Below are 23,121 nucleotides of genomic sequence, written 5' to 3' on the forward strand. Positions count from 1 at the left end.
ACCTCGGACTGTTAACTCGCATTCTTGCCGCGAGCTTCTTTTGTTGTTGACTTGAATTGCATTCTGAAGTGAATTCTCTTATTCTCCAGGTAGGCACCTGATTGCCAATACTCGATCTGTCTAACTTCGAAACTTGTTGTTTTCCCTTTGTTCTCCAGGTGATATCCTGATTACCAGCACTTGCGTTGTTTTTCCTCGAAACTTGAACTGCTTTCCCTTTGTTCTCCAGATGGGCTCATGATTGCTGAACTTGAACTACTTCCTCTTGAGACTGTTTTTACTTTGAACTATCTTCCCTTGCTCTCCAGGGGGTTGCGGTCTGATAACTATGATTTTTGCATGTTTTTTATACCCATTCTTACCTGAGCTTTGTGCATTTATTGCCATATAATAGTCCCAAAATGCTTACAAATGACACTTGATTGAAGGTTTGAGCGACAAGATGACAAATACTAAAGATCGGCTCAAAAAAGGAGTGAAATCTACCGAGTGTCAAGAGACAACTGAAAGGGGGATCAAAAGGCCCTGCGCGGTCCGCACTGTTCTGTCACGCGGCCGCGCAGGAGAGTTCAGAAGCTGGGCATATCCAAGTTCAACCTGCGCGGACCGTACTGTTTTGCCACGCGGCCGCGCAGGAAAGTTCAGAGGCCATGATATTTTTAAGATAAGCTGCACGGTCCGCGCCTCTTCTCGCGCGGTCCGCACCCAGTTCCAACGCGGTCCGCGTCCCTTTTTGTGTGGTCCGCACCTAAGAGAATCAGAGAAGCAATCACTCGAGACAAAAGCTCATATGACCGCGCACCTAATCAGTGCGGTCCGCGTGGATGAAGTTCATGCGGCCGCACGTCATTTTGTGCGGTCCGCGCCCCCTAGTACCAGATGCAAGTAATGAAAACCCAGAGCCCTACGCGGCCGCGCGTCATTTGTGCGCGGTCCGCGCCAGACCCTCAGGGGTATTTTTGTCCGGTTTTTCCTGTGAAGAATAAATAAAACATTTTACTTTTTAGCACGGAGTTTTTGAGGAGGGCGGTTCGAGAGTAGAGAGCAGCTGAACTCGTTTACCCTATTATCAGCCTATTTTGGGCCATTTCTTCTATTTTTAAAGGGGAATCAAGTATATTAACATTGTAGTTAACTATTATGTCAATTTAATCTATTATATCTTTGATTTTTGTTACTACTATGTCTAGCTAAACTCATTAGCTAGGGTTGTGGCTCAACCCTAGTGTGGGAAATTGATGGGTGTGATTGTTTAGTGCATGAATGATGTGGGTGTTTGCTATTTGGATTAATCTTAAGTTTTCACTAAGATTTGGTGGTTGCAAACACTAAGTCTAGCTTAGTGGGTCTTGACTCTCCTTGAGAAAGAGAGTCTATGACCTCAAGATTAACTCCAACAAGGAATCGGGATGGACCCATGAGAATGGTAGTCCCAATTAACGGGTTAGACCTCGAGAGAGTAATTACCCAACTTGAACCATAAGTTGCTTGGGCAAATTAGCCTACCCGCTTGGTCTCGAGAGAGTCAATTGAGCAAAATAACTCTCTCCACTGAGAGGTGTGAGAGTGGATGTAAAAGGTGCAACGGTTATAGCATAAGCCCCATATGTGTCATTCTGGCATTAGGAATTTCTACCCGTTAGTGGACCACCTAGGTAAATGCTGCATCCCTAGTGCTTTTATCTATCTTGCATACAAGTTAGAATCATAATTTTAGCATAACCTAGTTTTACAACTGTAGTTGATAAATTGTAGCTCTTAAAGAAAAGAAAACCAAAAATGTTAGAAGATCAATTATGAGCTAAAACACTATCCTAGACCATACAAATACTCGACTCCAATTTGAAGTTCCCAGTGGAAAATCGACCCCGATATCACTATTTGGTAAAGGTATTAGCGCCCACTCATCCTTAGGTTGAGTCTGCTATGATCACTTTTTGGCGCCGTTGCCGTGGAGCTTTACGGTGTTGACTATCTGTGTAGCTAGTATTGTGTTTCGCTTCTCTTTCCTTCTTATTCACTAATTTTGTGTGTTGATCAATCAGGTACCATGGCTCTTAATGCAAATGACCCTCTCGACAATGTGATAACGGGGGAGGAGGTAGAAGATCTAGAACAAGATGAGGTCTTACCTCAACTTCCACGGAGAGGCCGGAATGTCAATATAAATGCAAATGAGAACAACAACATTCCAGACCCTCCTCCGCAACCGCCGAGAGTGGCTCCCAGAGTTCTACCAAATCAAGGATACGCCAGCGCTATTGTTCCTCCCCGAATCCGGGCGAGGAACTTTCAAATCACAAATGTTATGATGACCTTGCTCGAGCAACGCGGTTATTTCACGGGTGCCTCCGATCAAAATGCCTACAAGCACTTGAAGGGGTTCGTGGATACTTGTTGGGGTAGCAAGCAGACAAATGTGTCCGAGGACGCGTTGAGATTGAGGCTTTTCCCATTCTCTCTTCGGGGTAAAGCATTGGATTGGTTAGAAAGGCTCCCCAATCATTCTATCACAACATGGGATGAATTGGCGGACAAATTTATTGCCAAGTTCTTCTCTCCAAGTCATATGGCGGCTCTTCGGGATGAAATTCTAGCTTTCAAGCAGGAGCCAACAGAACCTTTGCATGAAATATGGGAAAGATATAGAACAATGGTGAAGGAGTGCCCTAATAACTACATGACCGAGGCTATGATTCAACAAACTTTTTATTGGGGCATCAACACCACAAATCAATGCATTGTGAACCAATTGGCCGGAGGGAATTTTATGAAACTTTCTTACCAAGAAGCATGTGATGTACTTGATGAAATGGCCGACACCTCTTTGGCATGGCAAAGCCGAGCAAACGTGCCATAAGGTGACCCCACGGTCATCCATTTGCACAATGAATTGCACGATCATGGCCAAGCGATACCCGAACTTATAACAACTATGAATCAATTAGCAAAGGCGCAATTGCAACAAGTCCAAAACCTGCGCCAAGTCAATGCAATGGAAGGTGTTTCTATGTTGAAAAGGAGGCAAAGAGGACAACAACCTCAAGGTAATTGTGAACAATATGACAACAACAATGATGGTGGTGGGTATTCGAATGAAGGTTTTGATGACCAAAGTGAGGAAGTCCAATATGTCAACAACTACCAAGGGAATAGAGGCAACCAAGGGAATCAGCAATGGAGACCCCAAGGTAATTGGGGCAATCAACAAGGCGGCAATTGGAATTACAACAACAATCAAGGAGGCAATTGGGGGAACAATAATTCTGGGAATCAAGGAAATTGGAGCGGGAACAACAATTGGAACAACAACAATGGTGGTCAAGGTAATAGGGGGCAAGGCTATCAAAGGTCCCCAATGTATCAACAGCCCAATAACCCGCCTTTGTTCCAATCTCAAGGGTCGAGTTCGTCGGGCAATGACATGAGTCGAATAGAGAGCATGTTCGAACAAATAATGAAAAAAAGTCAAGATTCCGAGGCCCAATTAGCTTCGCATAACACATCTATCAGGAACTTGGAAGTGCAATTAGGCCAAATCTCTCAATCTTTAAATACTCGCCCAAAGGGTGCTTTACCAAGTGACACGGTAGTAAACCCCAAGGGAGGGCACAACAATCATGTGATGGCAGTGACAACACGAAGTGGAAGAGGCGGTGATGTGCATGCCTCAAGAGATAACCGAGTTCCGGTAGATGAAGATGAGTTGCAAAATGATGAGATCCCGTTGGTAGTTGAGGATGTTGTCGAACCAAGTGCAAATGATGATGGGAGAATTGCAATTGATGAGGGTGAGGAGAATACTCAAGAGGCCGTGAACCCGTCTAGGGAATACGTCATTGATATGCCCGAACCGGTGGTGCCAAAAGCCAAGGCACCCTTGCCTAGACCTCCTCCGCCCTATCCTCAACGGTTGGCCAAGCAAAAGGGTGACAACCAATTTAAGAAATTCATTGAAATGATGAAGAGTTTGACTATCAACGTGCCTTTGGTGGAGGCACTCGAGCAAATGCCGGGATACGCAAAGTTCATGAAAGATTTGGTTACAAAAAAGAGATCAATGGAGTGTGAGACAATCAAGATGACCCATCAAGTGAGCGCAATTGTGCATTCTATGGCTCCAAAACTTGAGGATCCCGGCGCATTCACTATCCCATGTACCATTGGAAGTGCCGACTTTGCAAAAGCCCTTTGCGACTTGGGGGCAAGTATCAATTTAATGCCATATTCGGTCTTCAAGACCTTGGGAATCGGACAACCTCGTCCAACTTCTATGAGGCTTCAAATGGAGGAACGATCAATGAAGCGGCCTTTGGGAATTATTGATGATGTCCTTGTTCGTGTTGATAAGTTCATATTGCCAGCCGATTTCGTGATCTTGGATTGTGAAGTGGATTTTGAGGTGCCTATCATTCTTGGGAGGCCCTTCCTAGCTACGGGAAAGGCCTTGGTTGATGTGGAAGCGGGAGAATTGACCTTCCATGTTGGTGATGAAAAGGTGGTGTTTCACGTATGCAAATCAATGAAGCAACCAAATAGCAATGAGGTGTGCTCATTTGTTGACATTGTCACGACAGTGATAGTGGATGACACAAGAGCTATGGCTAATGTTGAGGACCCACTTGAGGCCGTGCTATTGAACATGGATGTTGATGATGATGCTAGAAGGGTGGAGTGTGTGAATGCATTACATGGCATGGGCTCATATTCTTATGAACCGAGGAAGTTATCTCTTGATCTTGAAAATCGCAAAACTCCTCCCACCAAGCCATCTATTGAGGAGCCACCGGTGTTGGAGTTGAAACCACTTCCTCCTCACCTCAGGTATGAATTTCTTGGTCCTAATTTTACTTTGCCGGTTATACTTTCTTCTTGCTTGACTAACGTGCAGGTTGAAGCCACTTTGGCGGTTCTTCAAAAGCGCAAGCGGGCAATTGGATGGACCTTGGCGGATATTCGGGGTATTAGCCCCGCGTTTTGCATGCACAAGATATTATTGGAGGATGATGCTAGGACGTCTCTTGAACATCAAAGGAGACTCAATGAAGCCATGCAAGAGGTGGTTAAAAAGGAAGTCATCAAGTGGCTTGACGCCGGTGTGGTGTACCCAATTTCTGATAGTTCGTGGACTTCTCCAGTGCAATGTGTGCCAAAGAAGGGAGGAATGACTATGGTGACTAATGACAATAATGAACTTATTCCGACTCGCATTGTGACGGGTTGGAGGGTATGCATGGACTACCGGAAGTTGAACAAGGTGACTAGAAAGGATCATTTTCCACTGCCGTTCTTGGACCAAATGCTTGATCGTCTTGCAGGCCGGGCTTTCTATTGTTTTCTGGATGGGTATTCAGGCTATAACCAAATTCTCATTGCCCCGGAAGACCAAGAAAAGACAACTTTCACATGTCCTTATGGCACATTCGCCTTCTCTCGAATGCCATTTGGGTTATGTAATGCACCGGCGACTTTCCAACGATGTATGATGGCAATCTTCACCGATACGGTGGAAGACATTTTGGAGGTCTTCATGGATGATTTTAGTGTGGTTGGGGACTCTTTCGGTGATTGCTTGCAAAACTTGGATCGTGTATTGGTCCGATGCGAAGACACAAACTTGGTTCTCAATTGGGAGAAATGTCATTTTATGGTAGAAGAAGGCATTGTGTTGGGTCACAAAATTTCAAAAAGAGGGATTGAGGTTGATAAAGCAAAAATTGAGGTTATCTCGAAGCTCCCTCCCCCTACTTCTGTCAAAGGGGTGAGGAGTTTTCTTGGACACGCGGGTTTCTACCGAAGATTCATCAAATACTTCTCTAAGGTAGTTAACCCGTTGTGTAAATTGCTTGAGAAAGATGCCAAATATGTGTTTGATGAGAAATGTATGGAGGCTTTCGAGCTTCTAAAGTAAAAGTTGACGACTACCCCCATTATTACCGCACCAAATTGGAGCTTGCCCTTTGAGCTAATGTGCGACGCTAGTGATGTTGCGGTGGGGGTGGTTTTGGGCCAAAGAATCAACAAGATGTTCCATCTGGTGTACTACGCAAGTAAGACAATGAATGAAGCTCAAAGGAACTATACAGTCACCAAAAAGGAATTGCTTGCCATTGTTTTTGCCATGGAGAAGTTTCGCCCATACCTTATGGGGGCCAAAGTGATTATTCATACCGATCACGCCGCTCTTAGGTATTTGATGACGAAGAAAGATTCTAAAGCAAGGTTAATGAGATGGGTGCTTCTTCTTCAAGAATTTGATTTGGAGATCATTGATAGAAAAGGTAGTGAAAACCAAGTGGCGGACCACTTGTCTCGATTGGAGGAGGAAGGGAGGCCTTTGGACGGCCTTGAGATAAATGATGCTTTTCCGGATGAACAACTCCTCTCGGTTTCAATGCTAGACATGCCATGGTTTGCCGACATTGCCAATTACCTTGTTACCGGTGTGGTTCCGTATGAGCTCTCTTCTAACCAAAGGAAGAAGCTCAAGCGGGATTGCTTGGATTACTATTGTGATGAGCCGTATCTTTTTAAAATCTGCACCGATGGTGTAATTCGCCGGTGTGTTCATGAAGATGAGCAACTGAGTATTGTGGAAGCTTGTCACTCTTCGCCCTATGGTGGCCATCATGGCGGGGCAAGGACGGCGTCTAAAGTGTTGAGCTGTGGTTTCTATTGGCCTTCATTGTTCAAGGATGCCGGTGACTTTGTGAAAAGATGTGATGAATGCCAACGTGCCGGAGGGATTTCGAAAAAAGATGAGATGCCCCTTAACACAATTCTAGAGGTTGACATCTTTGATGTTTGGGGGATAGACTTTATGGGACCATTTGTAAGTTCCTGTGGCAACACTTACATCTTGGTAGCGGTTGACTATGTGTCGAAATGGGTTGAGGCCATAGCTTTTCCAAATAATGAAGCTCGAAGTGTGGTGGCAGTTTTGAAAAAGAGTATCTTCACGAGGTTTGGCACTCCACGTGCCATAATTAGTGACGGGGGTTCTCATTTTTGCAACCGGGCTTTTGACTCTCTGCTAGCCAAGTATGGGGTAAATCACAAGGTAACCACTCCTTATCATCCTCAAGCGAGTGGCCAAGTTGAGGTGTCCAACCGTGAGATTAAGAGTATTTTATCCAAAACTGTCAATGCAAATAGGACTGACTGGTCGAAGAAGTTGGATGATGCTCTTTGGGCTTATCGTACAGCTTTCAAGACGCCGATTGGTATGTCACCGTATCGGTTGGTGTTTGGGAAGGCTTGTCATCTTCCGGTAGAATTGGAACATAAAGCTATGTGGGCGCTGAAAAAGTTGAACTTAGAATGGGATGTAGCTGCAAATCTTCGGGTGGAGCAATTGAATGAACTTGATGAGTTTAGGTTTCATGCTTACTCCAGCTCGTCCTTGTATAAGGACAAGATGAAGTACCTTCATGACAAGTATGCCAGAGGGAAGGAATTCAAAGTGGGTGATATGGTTCTTCTTTTCAATTCCCGGTTGAGGTTATTTCCGGGCAAGTTGAAGTCCAAGTGGAGCGGCCCTTTTGAAGTGGTTGGGATAACTCCCTTTGGTGCCATTGATCTCAAAAATAAAAAGGGTGAAGTCTTCCGAGTCAATGGGCATCGCGTCAAGCATTATTTGGGAAAGATTGATGACAGCCACGTGGTGGCGCGCATTCATTTGAAATGACTGTGATGGTAACATGCGTCGTGCCGCGACGTTAAATCAGGCGCTTCGTGGGAGGCAACCCATGTCTTTTTCCTTTTCTTTGTTTTTCTGTTGTAGAGTAGGATTTTTGAGCTGATAATTTGTGAAGTGTTGCAGGGATTTTGTTGAACCAGTGCAGGGAAGAAGTAAAAAAAAATGATCAATCCATAGAAATTGCCCCACGCGGCCGCGCATCAAAGCAATGCGGTCCGCGTGGGCTTGAGCAGCAGTGAGTTCATCCTCAGAAAAAAATTTAACGCGGTCCGCGTCCCTTTCTGTGCGGTCCGCGTGTGAGAAGCTGGAATTACCAAGTCTCTGATGAACTCCCACGCGGCCGCGCATCAAAGCAGTGCGGTCTGCGTGGGCTGAGTAGTCAAAATGTGACTAAAAGAAACCAGCGCGGACCGCGGCCATTTTTGTGCGGCCGCACTGATAGGTAAGCTGAAAGCCCCAGGGTTTTTCTATAAATAGAAACCTTGGGCCTCATTTGAACCTTTTCGCAAATTTTCATCTGGAGCTCTAAATTTTCACTGTTCATCCGCACTCCCTACTCATTTAGTCGATTTTTCACTAATCCCTGGTAACAAATCTTGTTCATTTCATGCATAGCCTAATTTTTTGTTTCTTCTCATTACTCTCTACTAGTATAACTTCTTATTTTCATTTTTTCTTCTTAATGACTGTTAGTTTGGATTTCTATTGTTTAGTGAGACTTAGGGGCATAAATCCATGTAATTAATTGAGTAGGGACACTGAGGGGTCAAATTCCGATCAAAATGGGACTTAAAGAGAAAAAAATTTCCGCCTCAGTTAAATCTTCCCTATGCGGCCGCACAACATTTTTGCGCGGTCCGCTTGGTTTTTTTTGTGTGCTATGATGAATCGCCTACATGCGGTCCGCGTGACATTTCTATAGGGTCCGCGTGAGTCCAGCGCGGCCGCGCATCAAAACAGTGCGGACTGCATGTGAAAAGTTTAGAGAAGTCACCATTTTGGCAGTTCACCTGTGCGGTCCGCGTCCATCTCTATGCGGTCCGCATTGAAGTTACGCGGCCGCAACGCAAAACAGTGCGGACCGCGTCGGTTCATTTAGAGAAACCATTGTGTGAATCAGTAAACTGCGCGGACCGCGTGCCTTTTGGTGCGGTCCGCGTTCCTCTGTCTGTGAAACTGTGTCTGCAATTCTTTCATTCAATTGAACTGTCCATTTCATATCATGTGCTTTTACTAACAATGCTAGACATGTCCTCCTTGCAGACAATGGTTCAAAAACATGTGGCTAAGAAGCGAACGGGGAAACAAATACAATCCGGGAGAGGTGGTTCCTCCCATGGGGGAAGGGGAAAAGGAATTGGAAAGCTAAATCCTAAGACCAGGGAATCAGATAAAGCTGCATCTCACTCCACGGGGAGTGAGTATGCTCTGTCACGGAGCATTACCTCAGAGTATTCTCCAACACATAGGGCCATTTCATTCCAACTCCGTGACCCTCCTTCCCCGAATCATGTTGATATAGCCTCTTCCAAGGAGCTAGTCGATGTTATCTCGGACTCGTCTGATGAGTCCGGAGCAGAAAAAGACAAGGGTAGCACTTACTCCACGTCTCCCACAGCTTCAATATCAGGGGATAGTGGAGGATATGCCGAAGGGGGTGAACCACAGGTTGGAGGTATAGAGAGAACCAGGAAACCAGAAGCATGAGAGGATAGGTTTGTCAGCGAGGTCGCTTTCCACAAATTCAGGGAATGGTGGCCGAAGAGAAAGTTGATTCCGGAAAGGCGGTTCATAGACGCCGATCTTGTCCCACTCAACCCTTACATGCAAGCACAATTCCGCACTAGAGAGGGTTGGGGATTCTTCAAAGAGAGAGTTGAATTTGCAAACGAGCATATGGTGAAGGAGTTTTATTGCAATGTTCACCACACAGTTCGGAACTCCAAAGCAACAAAAGTGAGGGACAAGATAGTAGTCTTTGATGGGAAGTCGCTGAATGACTTTTTGGGGTTTGTAGATGAGGACGAGTCTCAATATCTTGAGAAGCTGGCATTGAAAGAGGAGGTTCGTCCGTGGTTGGCCGAGCATTTAGCAGCTCCAGGTACAGTCCCTGTGTGGTTGAAGGCACGGGAAAAGATTTTGCGGAACACCCTCAACTTTGAAGCAAAAGGGTGGTTAACCTTCATGTGTAGTCGACTTAACCCGTCTACACACGATCACTCCGTCCCCCTTCCTCGGGCTGTCTTGGTGGCAGCTATCATGGCGGGCTTCCCTCTGAATGTAGGAAACATAATGTCGAGGGTCATTTATCAAGTCGGGAACGAAACAAAAACAAACTTCCCCTTTCCGAACACACTCTCCCTTTACTTCAGAGAGTTGAAAGTGAAGAAGAAAAGATATGATGTTACGGTACCTCCAGTGACCCCCTACTCATGGTATGATCAGTTGGGTACGGACAACCCAAAGAGATGACAGAAAACTCCAGCTTCTACCTCCTCTTCACCTGGCCAGTCTGAAGAGCCAGTTGCGACAGAGCAGCCCTCTGACCCTACTCCTAATAAGACACTTCCCCCAGATCCTTCCTCCACAGCTGGTCCATCAGTTGCATCTGATCCGGTGATTCCTTCATCAAAGACTCACATGTTCACTGCTAACCAGCTAGCACACTCTCTTGCCAGTTTAAACAACTGGATGTCAGTTGCGACATCCAAGTTATCTTTTTTGACCACTGTTGTGCAGGCACAAGGAGTACCAGCTACTGTAGAGATTCCCTCCGCCATTGAGGATGTTTTGAAAAAGATCCTGGCCAACCAGGAAAAGATGATGGCAACACAGGATACCTTGACTAAAGCGGTTGGGGAACATGGAAAAGCTTTGGAAAAATTGGCTCGGGAGCACAAAAAGCTAAGGAAACAGAAAGCTTCCAAGGAGTCAGTTGCACAGTTGAGAGGGGATGTGGACAAGCTGCTAGCGGATCAGATGCCATTCGACTTATTATTTGGAGATCCATCTGGAGAGCCAGCAACAAAGCAGCCATAAGCAGAGGAGGATAGGCCAAGGAAGAAGAGGAAGCTCCCGAATACAGAGGGAATAGTGATCGAGGTGGCTCCCCCGTCTAGTACAGCAGATGTTGAGCCCTTTTCAGTTCCACCAGTTGATGAGCAGGATCATGAGCCGACACCTGTCCCAGCAGCACATCAGCAGGCTGGGGACCAGTTTGATGAGGCTTGATGGGACGCTCTATATCCTTTGCTTATTTTTGATTTTTGATGTCTTATTTGGTAGTTAGCATTGGGGACAATGCTAGCTCTTATTCATGGGGGTGTGGCCCTACTATTTGGATTAACTGTCAGGATGACTGTATATATTATTTTCCCTTCTTTTAATTTCTATACATTAGTAGTGGATAGATGGTTTGTATATAACTGTTCATTCCAGATGATCTTCAGAGTTTATGTATATATTCATTTCCCCCTGGTTGTATATTCTACTCCCCGTTTGTACATATTCATTAGGTTTTCATCTTGATTTCCTATTTTTCGTTTTATTAGTTGCAAAGTTAGGCTTGTAGCCTTTGTGTTTTGTTTTGGCCTTTGCAATAAGCCCTTGGTTTTCTTAATGCCACGGTTCTTTCCAAGGGTAGATATTGTGCGAACCGGGTGGCTCTTCCCAATGATAGATGGTGTGACAACCTTCTTAAGGGTTTGAGTCCGTTTTTTTTCTTCTTTTTGATCTTCAAGTTTTTGTAGTTAAGGATACCTCAGGAAAAGCCTCACTTGGGCCTAACACATTTGTCTTTGATCTTATAGTCAAAGACATTATGTTGTGTTTAGGATGGTGAAAGTTGTGGCCTTGAGACTCTTGTGTTGACCAAATAATCATCACGTGGTCATTTTGGGCCATGGGGCGCTTGAATCATATATAATGTTGTTGTGGGCCCTCGACTCCGTCTTAGACAACCCTGGAGTGTGTGTGGTAAGAATTCGAATTGCGAGCCCAAGTACCGAGCCGATGGTCTAGAACTTGCCCTGAATGTTTGTTGAGGCGAAATCATAGGTAGAACTTGACTTGAGACGTGAGTATAGGCTCTCCTTGATCCAAAATGCAAAATTTGAACACTTTTCATGACCTACCAATGAAATAATCCCTAGTTCAACCCTTTTGAGCCTTAAATCTTTTTCGTTCATGAACCAAGCTAAAAACCTATACCCGTTCCTAACGAAACCCCCTCTTGGCACCCAAATCTTCCCTTGAGTAAATGACAAATGTCTAAGTTTGGGGGGGAGAGACAGAAGGGCATCAATGTGCTAAAAAGATGCAAAAGCAAAAGAAAAGGAAGGCAATGAAAAAGAGAAAAAGACAAAAAGAAAGACAAAAATGAATAAAAACCAAAAAGGGAATCCAAGGACGACAAAAAGAAGTGAAAAAGGTGTAGAAAAGTGATAAAAAGGAGAAAGGATTTGAATTGCAAAAGAAAGAGTGACAATGTGTCCCTCTAACCCCTTGAAAGAAGTGAACTACTCAATTGAGTCAAGAAAGTGTGCCAAAATAAATCAAAAGAAGGGCTTAAGGGAAGATTAAACCCATTTGAACAAAAACACGTCCTACCTTTACCAAAAGCCTTCACAATGACTCCTCAAAAGCCCTATATGATCTTGAGTTGAGGGAAGCCTACATTAGTGGATACTTACATAAGGGGCAAGCATATGGTACTTAGAGCCGGACTCAGGGCCTCTTCTTTGTGAGAGACGAGAGAGAAATCCATTCATCTCGATTTGTGTGCAAATACCCTAATAGGTGAGATTCACTCAGAGAAAGTCAAGGATGTGTGAGTTTGGGTTCCATGATGACCAAAGAAATTGAGAAAGGTTCCGTGATGAAATGTGTCAACTCTTGATGCTCTTGTGTCGCACTTGATCCACAAGTTTGCAAGTTTAAATATGTTGAGGATGCATTCGCATTGAGGGAAATTGCTAGTCCCAATTGATGCTTGCTGAGGTTACTTTAGGATAAACAGGAATTACTTGGTTGTTTTCCATTGAGGGGTAGGTCTCATTCTATTTGCTTGAGGACAAGCAAAGGTTTAAGTTTGGGAGAGTTGATAACTGCGATTTCTGCATGTTTTTTATACCCATTCTTACCTGAGCTTTGTGCATTTATTGCCATATAATAGTCCCAAAATGCTTACAAATGACACTTGATTGCAGGTTTGAGCGACAAGATGACAAATACTAAAGATCGGCTCAAAAAAGGAGTGAAATCTGCCGAGTGTCAAGAGACAACTGAAAGAGGGGATCAAAAGGCCCTGCGCGGTCCGCACTGTTCTGTCACGCGGCCGCGCAGGAGAGTTCAGAAGCTGGGCATATCCAAGTTCAACCTGCGCGGACCGTACTGTTTTACCACGCGTCCGCGCATGAAAGTTTAGAGGCCATGATATTTTTAAGATAAGCTGTGCGGTCCGCGCCTCTTCTCGCGAGGTCCGCACCCAGTTCCAACGCGGTCCGCATCCCTTTTTGTGCGGTCCACACCTAAGAGAATCAGAGAAGCAATCACTCGAGACAAAAGCTCATATGACCACGCACCTAATCAGTGCGGTCCGCAAGGATGAAGTTCATGCGGCCGCACGTCACTTTTGTGCGGTCCGCGCCCCCCAGTACCAGATGCAAGTAATGAAGACCCAGAGCCCTACGCGGCCGCGCGTCATTTGTGCGCGGTCCGTGCCAGACCCTCAGGGGTATTTTTGTCCGGTTTTTCCTGTGAAGAATAAATAGAACATTTTACTTTTTAGCACAGAGTTTTTGAGGAGGGCGGCTCGAGAGTAGAGAGCAGCTGAACTCGTGTTACCTTATTATCAGCCTATTTTGGGCCATTTCTTCTAGTTTTAAAGGGGAATCAAGTAGATTAACATTGTAGTTAACTATTATGTCAATTTCATCTATTATTTCTTTGATTTTTGTTACTACTATGTCTAGCTAAACCCATTAGCTAGGGTTGTGGCTCAACCCTAGTGTGGGAAATTGATGGGTGTGATTGTTTAGTGCATGAATGATGTGGGTGTTTGCTATTTGGATTAATATTAAGTTTTCACTAAGATTTGGTGGTTGCAAACACTAAGTCTAGCTTAGTGGGTCTTGACTCTCCTTGAGAAAGAGAGTCTATGACCTCAAGATTAACCCCAACAAGGAATCGGGATGGACCCATGAGAATGGTAGTCCCAATTAACGGGTTATACCTCGAGAGATTAATTACCTAACTTGAACCATAAGTTGCTCGAGCAAATTAGCCTACCCGCTTGGTCTCGAGAGAGTCAATTGGGCAAAATCACTCTCTCTACCGAGAGGTGTGAGAGTGGATGTAAAAGATGCAACGGTTATAGCATAAGCCCCATATGTGTCATTCTGGCATTAGGAATTTCTACCCGTTAGTGGACCACCTAGGTAAATGCTGCATCCCTTGTGCTTTTATCTATCTTGCATACAATTTAGAATCGTAACTTTAGCATAACCTAGTTTTACAACTGTAGTTGATAAATTGTAGCTCTTAAACAAAAGAAAACCAAAAATGTTAGAAGATCAATTATGAGCTAAAACACTATCCTAGACCATACAAATACTCGACTCCAATTTGAAGTTCCCAGTGTAAAATCGACCTCGATATCGCTATTGGGTAAAGGTATTAGCGCCCACTCATCCTTAGGTTGAGTCTGCTGTGATCACCGTCCTCCCTTTGTTCTCTATGTGGGTGCCTGATTTCATCAACACAAACAAAACAAACAAAATTTTCTGCCCCAGTTTGCACTAGGAAGATTTGTGAGTTGTTAGCAATATTATAAACCACTTATACTATTGATGCAATGATGAGAGTAAACTAATGACTAGACCAAGATGTGCGTTTCCTATGAGTAGAACTAAAAGCTTTGACTAGCAAATGCGTCTGCTAAAACAAAACCTGAATGAACCAAACTAGGAAGTGTGTCTCCTACGGGTAAAACTTGTATGAACCAAAACCAAGAAGTGTGTCTCCTAGGGGTAAAATCTTAATTTATGAAGTATATAACTCGAAAGGCCCTGATTAGGAAGTGTGTCTCCTAACGGGTAGAACTTAACTGACTCAAACTAGGAAGTGTGTCTCCTATGAATGAACTCTCAATTTAGGAAGTACGTCTCCTATGGGTGAAACTCAATTTAAGAAATGCGTCTCCTAGTGGTAAAATATCAATTTAGGAAGTGCGTCTCCTGAAAGTGTATCTTGAAAGACCTAGGCTAGGAAGTGCGTCTCCTAGGGGCGAAACTCAATTTAGGAAATGCGTCTCCTAAAACAAAATATAGTCTGAAAGACCTAGACTAGGAAGTGCGTCTCCCATGGGTGAAACTTCAATGACTCAAACTAGGAACTGCGTCTCCTATGAATGAACTCTCACTTTAGGAATTGCGTCTCCTATGGGTGAAACTTCAATGACTCAAACTAGGAAGTGCGTTTCCTATGAATGAACTCTCAATTTAGGGAGTGAGTCTCCTATAGGTGTATTCGGAAAGACTCAGACTAGGAAGTGCGTCTCCTATGGGTATAACTTTAATGCTTAGAACCAGGAATTGCGTCTCCTAAGGGAAAGCTCAATGTAGGAAGTGCATCTCCTAAAACAAAAATACAACCTAAAAAACCCAGACTAGGAAGTGCGTCTCCTAGGGGTGAAACATCAATGGCTCAAACTAGGAAGTGCGTCTCCTATAAATGAATTTAAATGACCAAAGCTAGGAAGTTCGTCTCCTAACAAGTATAAACTGAAAGATCCCTACTAGGAAGTGCGTCTCCTGACGGGTAAAATTTCAATGCCTCCAACTAAGACGTGCGTCTCCTAGGGGTGAACTTAAATGCCCAAGACTAGGAAGTGCATCTCCTAGGGGTGAAAACTTCAATGACTAAAACTCATATGATCCAAACTAGGAAGTGCGTCTCCTAAGGGTAAAATCTCAATTTAGGAAGTGCATCTCCTACAACAAAATATAACTTGAAAACCCAGACTAGGAAATGCTTTTCCTAGTGGTGATGTGTGATCTTCTCAATAGCCTTTACGTAAGCAGAATTGGGGGATTACACCTGAAAATTTCAACCTTCCAAGCTTTGATATGAACATAGCTTTCGTCCCTGCTTCAGACAAAGAAAACTTGTGAGTTTAAACATGGTGGTTGGTTTGTGGCCTTGACTTTGCGGCAATTGCCCCTTCACTTGCCATGATAACTTTGATTTCACCTCGAAAGACATTGCTTGCTTATTGACTAACCAATTTCTATGTCACCCTTATCACAGAAATACCTTTGCTCCGTTCACCCAACATCCTCTATCTGTTGCATTGCTCATGAATTGATATATACCAAACCTTTGTATTTCACATGAATCCCAAAGCATGTTGATTGTTAACAACTCAATGCGCATGTTGTTCTTTCCTGACTTATGCCACTTTGATGTGCTAGCCAAATTCCGTTTTGTACAATTGGAAAGTTGGTAGCAAATGTTGAAGTCATTTCTCACTTGTTCTAACCAAATAGACTCAAGAAGGGGAAGTAAACAAAACAAAAGGAACAAAATAAGGATAATGGAAAGAGATGATTCCTAACAAGAAAACAAAACACTTACAGATGTGGATACCAACTCTAATGACCGTGACATGCACCTTTGGATTAAATGACCTAATGTTCAACTCTTATTGTACCTCTTCTCCGTGAAAGTGGGCTTCAATGCTCCGATTTTCCAATCTAATTTACGATCCTTACTCGACTTGTAGTGCCCGAAGGGTTTTCACCATCAAGCCTCTCTCATTTTGTTCTTTCTCTCAACTTACCATCGCCTTATGGTGCCTGTGAAGGTTTTCACCAATAAGACTCTCTTATTTTTGTTTTCCTTGTGTAGCACGGATTGCTGCCTCTGGTGCAAATCATACCTCTGGCTCGCTTGACTTGGCATTCTCAAGTATTGGTCAGAAGGTCTTTCTTTGGATCACAATGTAGGCTTTTGGATAGGCTTAGAAAGAAAGGATATCAACAGGCTCAAAACAACTTGAATGGGTTCAAAGTTACAACTCTTGGAATCAGATTTCTTACAACAATCACAACTTTCTGCCCCAGTTCCTTTGCTTGGGAACTTTTGAATTTTTATTTTGATGGGAACGAACCGTGAGGCTGCCTACGTATCCTTAAAAGGAATCAGGTCGAACGTAGTTCATGACATAGGAATTGTTTCGTTTTTGTACTTTTCTCTCTCTTTTTTTTTCTTTTTTTTCCTTTTCTTTACTCTTTTTCCATTTTTCTTTCTCTTTTTCTCTTCTTTTTTCTCGCTTTTCTCTCCCTTTTTTCTGTATCATATTTCTAAACTCTGCTTCTGATTCCGAAAGAGGGATATGAAAGAAAATAAATAAGGCTCAAAGGGGTGACAAAGGATAAAGTGTTAAGATAGCAGGATAAAATGCTTTCGTGATTCCAATCTTCAAAGCATGCCAAACACAAATAACACAATTAAACAAACCAAAGAAATCATACGTAATATCTTTTGACTGCATCAGAATCGATAGCCATATCCACCCATTTGCCTTCTACATTTGTTAAATACAAAGCACCATTGGACAACACTCTCGTTACCACGAACGACCCCTGCCAATTTGGGGCAAACTTGCCTTTAGCTTCAACCCGATGCGGCATGATGCATTTCAATAAGGTTTCTTTATGTTCTATCTGCCGCACTTTCACACAATTCAGGCTTGAAGTGATCTCAAAATTCCTTTACTTATTTCCTTCAATTGTCCCTATCATCTTCAAAATTGTTTCATTGCTTCATGATTAAACTAACTTTAAGACCAGGCTTGGAATTATGCGTGCATGTTATGTCACTAGAGCTAGCCATAAAGGAACTATAAAAGAAAAGAGAACTAAACAAAAAATGACTAGAAATAACAGAAAATAGAAAATTACATTAGACAAATGGTGAAAGAGTTTGAACAACAAAACAAGTAAAATAAACTGGGGTTACAACCTTGGAACAAACTAGACAACACTAAACGAGTTACAACAAAACAAATAAACTAGGCAAAATAAAAGGATAGAAGGGTTTGAATCACAAGACAATATCCGGATTACAACCCTGAAAATAACCCGGACAACAGAAATGACAACAAAATAAACCACCAAGACTCCTCTCCAGCTAGCCAAGAGATGGATCGTCTTTCCAATTACCAAGCACGACATCTTAGCCACTGGGTTCCACATCAACATTGCCAAAACCATTAACAACTTCAATATTATTAACTTCAGTCAGCAAGTTCCCAAGAGGATTCGTATGCTCCTTGTCATTGTTATTGATCACAATTACCCCTTCTTGAATCATTCTTTCTATTTCTCTTTTCAAAGAATGACAATCTTCAATGATATGCCCTTAGACATTAGAGTGGTACATGCATCGTACAGTAGGATCAAAGCCATTTGTATATGGGTCTGGAGTATAGCTGAGGAGCGGCTCAATCAGGCCAGAATGCTTTAACTTTTCAAACAAGCTTGTGTAGGAATCCCCAATTGGCGTGAAACTATTTCTTTGACTTTGCTCTCTTCCCTGCCCCTGTTTCCTAGGGTTGTTGGGTGCTCAAAATATTGTGAAGGCAAGAATACATTATGCGGTGCTGGTGCTAGCCATAGGGATCGACCTGGTGGTTGGACAGATAACCGGGCATTGTTCGAAGGATAATATTGAGGTGGATTATGTGGAGCTCGGGGATAGGTTTGGGTTTGGAGTTGAGGCTGGGCATATTGGTGAGGCGGGCCCTTTGGTCCATGTCGTGACTCTGAAACAACCATGGCAACATCATCGTGTTCCTCCTGACCCAGCAAGCTTCCTATGTTGTTCGGAATTGTTTGTGTTGTTGCTTTTAAAGCAGAATAGCTCATGATCTTGCTAGACTGCAACCCATCTTCTACATTTCTCCCATTTTTACCATATCATTAAAAGGCCTACCCATAGTCGTGATCAAATGCCCAAAGTAAGTTGGCTCTTGAGCTTGGAGAAAGTACTCAACCATCTCTTTTTCTTCCATCAGGGGATTGACTCTGGCAGCCTGCTCTCTCCATCTGAGCCTGTATTCCCTAAAGCTTTCATTAGGCTTCTTTTCCATCTTGGTGAGGGACATGCGATCCAGGACAATTTCTATATTGTACTGAAAGTGCCTGGCAAAGGCCTGAGCCATATCATCCCACGTATGCCACCTACTAGCATCTTGGAGGGTGTACCACTCCAGAGCTGCCCCACTCAGACTTTGACTGGAATACGCCATCAATAATTTGTCTTTCCCACGACGCCTCTCATCTTACTACAGTAGCCTCTCAAATGGGCCACGGGATCTCCATGTCCGTCATATAAATCAAACTTTGTCATCTTTAAACCAACAGGCAGTTGGATGTCAAGAAACAGACACAAGTCTTTGTAAGCCACGCTCATCTGGCTCCCTATCCCTTGCATGTTTTTTAAGGACTTCTCTAAGATTTTTACCTTCCTGGATATCTCATCTTGCTCCATTGTCTTAGCAGGCTTTTCAGTTTCACCAAAGGCTCAAAATGAGGAATGTGAGAACATGGATCCGAGACTTTGAAGGTTGGTTCTGGAGCACAGTGTTGGGCATCGGGGACTTTGAACACAGTCTCATTAGAGGATCGAGGAAAAATAGCTGGTGGAGGAGCTGCAAGAGCATGAGTGGCCAAAGGAGCGGGATATGAGGTGGTTTTGGCGGGTAGAGTGTGAAAAGGTCGTGGGGAGATATCAACAGCAGTGGGAATCTGGATTTGTGATAGTGGTGGGATATTTGCAGGGTTTTCAGTGTAGTTAGTGGGGAATGAAGGTGGAGGATGCCCCCTGATCCAAGACTGATACATTTCTGTCATCTGCTGTTTCACCCTTTGGACCTCCTCTTTCAATTCAGGCTCCGACTCCACAAACTCCCTTGACGGGTCAACAACTCTTGTGCCCATTTTTTGCTAGCCATGACTACCTTGCCCTTTGACCTTGTGTTGTATGGACGAGTTACCTAAAGAACCACAAACCAACCACCCTTCTGCTATAATGAGGAGAACAAAGAGGAACAAAATGAAGTCATCATGTTAGCGTTAGAGCATTTAACAGCTAAAAATATCACATTTCGTGCAATGCACCTAGCAACAATTAATGGTTCAAGAATGACTTCGAGGGTCACAAGGTCACTTGTCATCACCCCAATTTGTCCATTTGAATTTTCTAGTTTCTTTTCTTTTCTCGCACTTCGTAGCTCGCTCATTCCTTTTTTTTCTTTCTGATTATCGCTTTTTTCTTCTCTCTCATTTCTCACATCCCATGATTTCACCCCTTTTTTGGTTGTTTTTTTCTTCTTTTTTTTCTTTTAATAAATAAAAAGAATGATTCGATCGAATCCTATGTAGGTTGCCTACGTATTATGACGCCGCATGAATCAGATCTTTGCGTAGTTCTGGAAGATCGAGAATAAAGTAAACAAACTAACATTCTCTTCTTTTCTTTTCTTTTTTATCTTAATGACTATTCTGATGAGAAAAGAGAAATAAAAGAAGCAAATACTTTTTTCTTTTTGAATTTTCTAGACTTAATGTTCTATAACTTATTCTAAACTCAAGCTTAACGAGCATATTTTTTTTTTTTGCTTTTTGAAACAAAACACCTTATGGGAGATTATTAAGGCAAAAAAACCCTACAAGAGAAAATATTTTTTGATTCTTTCTTTTCTTTTTTTTAGAAAGGAAATCTAAAGAATAGACAAAAGAAAAATATTTTGAATTTTCATTTGATATCCTGAAAAAAGATTTCGAATAAAAGAAATGGAAAATATAAAAATATTTTGGATTTCAATTTTTGATTACCTAAAGACGAAACTCTAAAGATAAACAAAAGATAAAATGTGCCTTTTTTTTTGTATACAATGTCCTAAAATTCTAGTGCAAATAAAAGAATATATTTTTTGTTGTTATATATATATATATATATATATATATATATATATATATATATATATATATATATATATATTTCCCAAAGAAGAACCTCACAAGAAAATCTTTTTGGATTTTCGAATTTATTATTTTTTTAAAAGAAAACTTCTAGAGAGGTATGAAAAGAAAATTCTCTCTTTTTTTTGAATTTTTAATCTTAATATACTAAACATAAAAGCAATTTTAATTCAATAAAGCAAAACCACCTCAAATGATTTTTTTTTTATTCATAGAATTAATATTCTAAAGAAAACTTCTAACGGAAATATAAAACGCAACATCTCCTTTTTTGGGATTTTTGATTTATATCACACTTTTTCAAATACAAAATAGAAAGTACAATAATAAAAAAAACTCGACATTACTATACAAAACTCAAAACATAAAAAATAAAAAGAAAGATCTTCTTAAGCAACTCCTGAATAAGCGATCCTGACTGGATGGTCACGAGGTGTCTGTCATGCTCAAAACCCGGTAAGTAGATCCACAACTGTATGAAAAAACTCAAACCAACACTAGGTGAGACAATAATACTCCGTATTGGACACATGCAAGACATAATTGAGGCTATTTTTGCAAAATAGCTTATTTGGCCAAAAGGTGGCTAGAAGTGCAAATTTTGGCTATGACCCAGCAACGCCAAGAACCTAAGATTTACTAGGAAGACCAGACCCTATGTGGGTTGCCTACGTATTACGCCCCGAAAGACGAGAATCAGGTATGCATAGTTCAGGTAGATTGGATACGGGCGACAAATAAAAATAACAACTAATTTAGAGAAAAAAAATATTTTTTGTCTTTTGTTTTGAAAAAAATGATGAAACATGTAAACATCTTTTTGGATTTTTTTTTAAAAAAATGACAGGGAAATGCAAACTTTTTTTTTTTGGATTTTTTCATTTTCAATTTTTGGTTTTTTTTTGAAAAGGTGTGTAAGAAAATTATAACTGGGTCCCATTTGCTTCATTTTTATACTTCAACCTCTTTTCTTTCTCATTTTTTTTTCATTTGCCCTCAACTACCATTGGTCCGCCAAATGACCCTTTTAAACTTGAAGAAATGTAACATGTAGTACGTAGGATGCATCAGATGGTCTGTTATTTTGGGTACACCTGTCCTAGACGGACCCAACCCCTGTGTTAAGTCCCCAAAGTCAGATACACGTGATGCAAACAAGTGTTCCTACTAGGGATCCGACATGAGGCTATGTTATTCTAGGTTTAAAAACCTGAATTTATTTGTTCTAGTCCTGGCTTACCCGAGCAGACAGCTCGAGCCAGGGGGCAGCGTACCGGGAATATAGAAGCTTCACCGGCTTTGTAACTTGTCCGAACCTCGTTCTAAAATTAGGATATGACTCTAACAGAAAAGAAGTCACACGAAGTGCACACTTCCCAGATGATTTAGAAGACTCAGAGAGAGGAGGGTTTCGTAACAATTTATATACAGTCCAAACAATATCAAAGCGGTAAAAAACAACATTTAGCACATTAGGACCAAACATGTAATAAAACCAGATAATAAATAAAGCAAAATATAACAATTATTCTAAGCTCGAATTCTGAACCCTGAACTTCAGGGTTCAGGGTTCTTATCCCCAGCAGAGTCGTCATAGCTGTCACACCTCCTTTTTCCACATCCCAAAGAAGGGTATAAGGGAGTTTTTCCAATTAAAGTGACAATCGAAACAGGATTATCTATTTTAAATTCAGAGTCACCACTTGGGATGATTTATGGTGTCCCAAGTCACCGGTTTCAAATCCCTAATCGAGGAAAGATTGACTCTATTTTACAGTCCGCGAACACAGAAATTCGGGTAAGGAATTCTGTTAACCCGGGAGAAGGTGTTAGGCATTCCCGAGTTTCGTGGTTCTAGCACGGTCGCTTAACTGTTATTATTGGCCTAATTATCTGATTTTAAAATGCTTTTAAGCCTATGTGCATTTTTAACTTTGAAACCGCTTTATTATTTAAAGAATTAATTCAAGGTTATTTAAAACATATCGCAAGCCATGCTACATGAAATGCACCTGTGATTCACGACACGTTCTATTTAACCTTGTTGGAAATTAGACCCGGGCCACATGAAATATACCCCCAGATTTAAGTAGTAGCCATGATAATTATATAATTAACGCGCCTAAAGCAAACTACAAACATTATTTACTCTATATTACTTATATACACATATCAAGAACAACGGTAAATTAAAGAGTGATTAGATCACAAAACAAGGCTGCAAAATATGTTTTTTATTCTCGAGCCAACTTTGTACTACAACTCTGTGAAAATTGCCCCTTGTAAAGTAAATTATACACTTCCTTTAAAGATGATTGATTTACCACAATGGACAAAGGATTAAAACTAGAAAAAAGATAATTCAGTAACAGTAGT

The sequence above is a fragment of the Nicotiana sylvestris genome, chromosome 8 (assembly GCF_000393655.2).
Source record: "Nicotiana sylvestris chromosome 8, ASM39365v2, whole genome shotgun sequence".
NCBI lineage: Eukaryota > Viridiplantae > Streptophyta > Magnoliopsida > Solanales > Solanaceae > Nicotiana > Nicotiana sylvestris.